This window comes from Rhinichthys klamathensis, unplaced genomic scaffold, assembly GCF_029890125.1.
Source record: "Rhinichthys klamathensis goyatoka isolate OS25496 unplaced genomic scaffold, OSU_Roscu_1.1 h1tg000069l_1, whole genome shotgun sequence".
NCBI classification, from domain to species: Eukaryota; Metazoa; Chordata; class Actinopteri; order Cypriniformes; family Leuciscidae; genus Rhinichthys; species Rhinichthys klamathensis.
In genome coordinates this window covers 959652-966342 of record NW_026606612.1, presented here as the reverse complement: position 1 = coordinate 966342, position 6691 = coordinate 959652, and positions in this window count along the sequence as shown.

Here is a 6691-nt window from a genome sequence, read left to right as displayed (position 1 = left end):
TTGAGAAGGGACCACTCAAATCTATCAATATACAGTATTTCCAGCTCTAACTATAGTGAGAGTTTGGGGCCAGAGGATGTTTACCAGTGTGGGACCATGACTGATGTGTTACATGAGAAAAGAAATTCAGCTTTGGTTACAGAATTCACCAAAATTCGCGAACAGGGCATTGCAATGCAACACACTACAATGCACGCAATTGATTTTACTACTGTTGTCATATTCATTCTATTTTTTATATATATATATATAAATATATATATATACATATACAAATTAAAGAAAACACTTTTTTATCATTAGGCCTGGCTCAGTGGGGGTAACATCTCAGCTATTTTTTCAAAATCAGAGTGCGGTTCCCAACATAACAGATACAGTGGATTCCCTAAAACAAGGGCTTAATGAATCCATCATCTTATTGAATGTCATCACATCCAGTATTTCTGCTGGTGAGTGTCACAATCTGTTTTTGTTTTATCTTTAATCTTAAGGAAAGTTTTCTAAGGATAATTATAAGAAAGTGTAATATTTTCTTTCTAAATGTACTTATGAATAACAAACGCTTGTTTAAAAATGAAATGCAATCAAATTGATCATTATACATGAACTGTCTTTTTAATAATTTGGTCAAAACCTTCCTAACATAGATTCACGAAATTTCACCACATCAACCATTGCTCCGAACATCCCAACAGAAGCAACAACGATGGTAAGCAGTCAGTTTGCTACAACTATATCATCTGACAGTGCAGTGCCAAGGAGCAGACTCACTGAAGTGGTCACTTTACTTCTTTTCATCCTCATTAAAACCTTTTTGATAGAACTGTAATATCTTTCTTTAATTTTATAGTTAATTAATTTTTGTAAAATTGTAATGACTAACTGAATATTTTTACAAATGTACACATCATTAAAATTCTGTATGAAGTTATTTAAAATGTAATCTATATAGAGTAATAATATAGTTGAATGACTAAATTCAACAATAAATTAAATGTACTATATGTATTCATGTAAAATGTTTAAAGTTATATGTATTCTTTTCAATTCACTTGTGAGTTTACTGATAATGATGTCCAAAATAAAGTATAGTAACAGTAAAATATTAATATTGCAAACAGAAGCAATTATGTTACATAACATTTTTGTATTTTTTATGTTAACAATTTCCAGTGCTGTAATATCAATAGTTTATTTATCTATTTTTCTTTTATGTTAATACTATATACTGTTAAGACAATTATACAAATAATTAAACATTCTTTAAACAATCAAGTCTGTTTTTATTACATTTTCAAGTGATTGCAATTTAAGATGACTAGGGTTTAATAATTCAAGTAGCCTAAAGATTATAAAAAAATATATAAGCATTTTACAATTTAATCATTTAAAACTATAATGTGAGAAACAGTTTTTACTAAAACCGTCATATCCCTTGGAAGTGTTAAGTTATTCTTCATAGTCTGTACAGGCTTTTTTTTAGATGTTTTTAAAAGAAATATTTATTTTAAAAACTCTCATTTTAAAAAGAAAATTCTCACTGCGATCGAACTATCCCGTTAAGGTTTTAATCCGTGGTTACAAATAAAGAGCCCCTGACAGTTAGGCTACTTGATTCACAAATCTTACATCATCCAGTGGCATCATACAGTAGGCTATCTTCACTGATCATACCTTTTGGTTACACATTGACATTTTACATGCATTATGTAGGTAATGTAAAAGTGTAGAGTATTTCCTAATGTGCTGACTGTAGCATACGACAATATTGACATATGATACAAACTGATTTGGTTTATATTTGTTATTGCGCTCGCTTACGCACTTTTGTGGGCATAGGAGACAATACAGTAGGCTACTATTTTCCTGTAACATTAAGTATTGCCTTTAGAATTCGAACATAATTCAAATTATGCTAATATTTAAGACCTAATTCACAACCACTGGAGTTGCTATATTCAACAAGCTGAGAAACTTTATCAACAGGGTTGGGGAATTCTGCAGACACAATAACAGGAAAAACCATATATTTCTGCCAACTGCAGGTAGTTACGGTATGTAGGTTGTGCAACTAAATCCGGTAAGTTAACAAATCTGTCGCTCCGTGAACTCTACGACCAAAGCTTACCTCAGGTAACTTTACTAGTCGACTTCAGATTTGATGTCGATGCACGTGCCTTTGTAGAGAGGCAGACAGTGGGGCGTGTAAACACAGATTAAGGACCTTTTAAATAAAGCTAAAAAAGGATTCAGATTTAGAAAACCTTTAGAACGTGTTCTTTTGTTTTAAAACTGGAGACGCAGCGGAATGGCAGACTGAACTGCCTGCTCGACCAAACGGTTGAGCACATTTTGAGTCACTTTATTTTATTGAGAGAATCAGTAGCCTACCTAGTTTAACTCAAACTGATTGAGCCATCTCTACCATCTGTTTGAGATATGTTATGCCAAAAAAAATCCACTAGATGTCACAGTGTCAATCAACAGCACTTCTTCTAACAAGTCAGAAACAAATAAATCATCCTGCCATGTGAACTGTTTTGGTGAAATTTTGCAAGGTAAGCTTTTTTTTTTCTTTTTTGACATATTACACTGTAAGAGCCCTAACTTTACAAAATTATGTTACCTGGTGCCATGAAAAAACTTTAGTAGCCTATGTTTTTAATATTTTTTCCAAAACATTGATTTGGCACATAATGGTTAACTGTCACCTCCCTTTTTGAGAATGGACATTGCAATGCACTATTAAAACTTGGTTGTAATTCAAGAATGCTTTAGAATATAGACCTAAGTTTGGTCTTGTTTTAAAGAAAACACTCAGCAGATTATTGCTGAAGTAAAAGAAAATTCAAAAAATGAAAGTATGAAAAAGTTATGGACGTTTTAAATTTACAGTAAATCAAATATACTATACTTAATATTTTTTCTTTTATATAAAATATATATTTTACAAAATATTTTTTACTATAAAATCAAAGCCATATATCTAACCAAGTTGATATCACAAAAATTGAAGTTCCCATGAGATTTTGTTTAGGTCTAATACCAAAAATAGCCCCCGGGTGACACATTCCATTGAATTGAATGTAGTTGTATGCATTCTGTCGTAACAAATTAATAAATTTCTGTCCAAATATCACTTCTGTCACAAAATATGGAACCTTGAGACCTTTCTGACAATATGTGTTTTGTCAAGATTAGAAAAGGTTTTGATCATAAGGTTTTGGGCAAAGAAAAGAAAAATCCTGTTGCTCTTTATACCACACTTGACGGCGTGTTTCTTGAAACATAAAAGCCTAAAATGCCATTATATCCTCCTGAGACCCAGAAAAAAAAAGTTTTTTGAATTTAGTTTTTTTCCATGTCATCACACTGTTTAGAGCACAATAAACAAATAGGGAAAAAAAACAAATATATAAAATAATATTTTATTCATACGTTATGCTATGTCCTCTGTAGTGGACGCCAGGACTAAGTTGTTTAAAAAATAAAATGACATGAAATTATATGTATAGGCAAAAACAATGGGATTTTTTTTTCAATCACCAATACATTTTGGGGTTTCAGGATTTTTTCAACCAAAATTTGTATAAAGATTAGTCTCAACTATGTTATGAAAGAAATAATGGAATGAATTGATACACCATTTTACTTTTTGCAATATGTGGGTAAAATGGCCATAAGTTAATATTCCCATTCAATGCAATGTATCTATACACTGTATCTACACTCTAAACAAAAATGGTGCTAAATAGCACTAAAAGTGGTTCATTGGCTTGTAATCATAGGGAACCACTTTAAGTGCCATATAGCACTTATCTTTGTCAAATGGTGCTATGTAGAACCTTGAGAGGTGCCATAGAGCACCTTAACCACCGCAAAGAACCCCTGAAGAACCGCTGAAGAACCATTGTTTTTTAGAGTGTAATTTGCACATTAATGTGTGCTGGGAGCAACATTTAATGAAAGAATAAAGGGTAATAATTGGAGTAATAATTGGCAACATTTTAATAATAATATCTAATATTTCATAGGAATATTGATGTATAATTTATTTCCATATTCACTTGTTGTGTCTCCCAGAATGCCTGATAAACATGATTTTAGTCCTGATGTCCTCTACAGTGGCCACGTTTGAAATCAATGCCCTGTTCTGTAACAGAAAGTTTGTTTGTTTTTTAAACCCCTTAACATTTTCCTGAGATGTTGTTTTATGAAATACAATTTGAAAAGTAGTCCAATTTATATTATAATTACACTATATTATCATATTTCCATAAGAATGCTACATTTGATCACTAAATTAATGTCAGACATTTTTAAAGACCAAGGAGAAGTTGTTTTCATGGTGAAACCTCCAAACATTTGGTATCTCTGAAAAGTCCTGAATGTGCTCTTTACAGGACACCCAGGTTGTGTCATGTGACATGTATGATGTCAGAGAAATTCACTAAAATATAATGTCCACTACAGTGGACAAAAGTCTATTCTTGGGTCCCAGGAGGATATTACTATCTTTTGCTCCTTTTTTTGTTTGTTTTTAAATGCAGAAAGAATGTAATGTCTTTGGTTTTGTTACTTTTAGTTATTTGTGTTATTTATTTTAGTTTATTGTTAAAAAACACAAAAGCATAATTTCCTGTGTTAAAATGAAAACCTGAAATATTTAATGACATAGGCCCTACTTCAATAAATAAAGAAGATGCAATATACAAAAATAGTTTATTTTGATTGTGTTTTTAAATAAATGAGTATTATAGGTCATATTTCCCGATTTTCATAGTATGTGTATGAATTCCGGTACTTTTTCTTTTTTACCTTTAAGTGACATATATCAACCATTTGGTAGAGGCCGAAATTAAAAACATTATGGGATGTGTTGAAAAAAAATACATTGAGTGTGGTTACTAGCGACATAAGGAGATAAGAAATGCTACAACTTTTTCTTGGTGGGGCAGTTAAAGGGATAGACAAACAATGCAAGGTATTTGAGACGCATTTTCAAAAACTGAACTTTGTTTAAAGGGGTCATGAACGGCATTGTTTTGCTGGGGTGCACTTATAATAGTATGTTAGTATGAGTTACATCAAAAATTTTCATAATTTAGAAATAAAAGCCTAGCCTGGGAAAACCCAGACAACTTCCGGCAAATTTAGATTTGCTCTGAAAGTTAGTCTGGCAAAGAGCTCATTCAAGCCGGGCGGGCTTTACACGATGACGACAGCGCTGGGATTTTGAAGCGGATTTTGTAGCCTACATTACAAAGATGGATGCCGCCGTCGAACATCACTCGTTCGAATCAGCTATCGCGTCTGTTTTAAGCGATTTGAACGTTTCCTTTTTGTTAAAAACCGAGCAAAGAACAACACTCGGAGATGTTTCTCTGCCGCTCTGCATACGTCATCTCCTTCATCGCTCTGATTGGGTTTAGGTCTATCCGCGACGTCCGTTGGTGACGCCCCTCTGGAAATGATTTGTCTATGACGCTTTGCCAGACCATAACTCGGTTACAACTGAGAATGGTCTGGTTTTAACCAGGCTAATAAAAGGCATATTTCCTTCCCTGATTTTAGCCCTCTGATGTGAACCATAGATTTGACGCTGTTTGAAGGGGCGTGTCTGCTGTCAGACTTCAGTGCAAACGCCCATTGCTCTGATTGGCTAATATATTTGCATATGAAATAGTTAAGTATTACACGTGGAACTCTCTCGAAAACTCTTAGCACGTTTTTACTATTACAGCTCTCAAGGTTAACTGAAAAGTATTGATTATAGTATTATATTTAGATCTATGTCCTTATATTTAGATTGTGGCATTCATGTTGCAGTGAAGAGCATGGTAGCCGACCACAGACACGTATGTTTAGGGTCATGAATGCAGTGATCTCATCATTGCAACATGATTTCTGCACACTCATGAATGCTTTCATCATAACTAACAGTGCAAACACAATGTAAATAAGAGATTCGTTGATTATAACAGGAGTTTTGGTGAGAGTCCAGAACTCAGTCACTGATAAACTTGCGCTGTTTGATTGACAGCTCCAGGGATTGTAAAGGGTGTGTTTTTTTATCGCTTTCTATATATCATCACAGTTTAAATAACAAATTATTTTCATCCTACTAAGAGAAACAATGTGAGGTTGAGCGTTTATTCACTGGTTTGATTTACTGACACATAGACAAAGAAAGAACTTCTGACTGTACATCAATCATTACATATCAGAAATCACTGGTCACAGATCAGGCATTAGAATTAACACAGTTACTTACATGTTGTTGCATTATACTGTCGAGTCCATATTGCAAAAATCTGTTTGCAATGCCTGCTCCGAAATAGCGACGGATTTACCAGAGAATTCAGTGAAATATACAGAATAAAAATAAATAATGCTCAACTGTTGGAAATAAATACACTCCTAGTAAAGTTATTTTAGTCCTGTGATCCTGTATTGCTCTTCTCTCCTCGTCATCTCACTAACACGCCAGTGGGCTTTGCAAAGTTGCAATGATGAAGTAAGCATTGATTTTCTTCTTCAGAGGCAGTCTTTCACCTATCTATGATGTCATAGGCACATTCCACAACAAGTTGTTCTCCAGGCTTGGTTACAATAAAAGCTGTTTTTGTACTGAGTACCACTTGGAAGTATTCAGGTCTGAAACTTACAGGATATTCTTATAGTATGATGA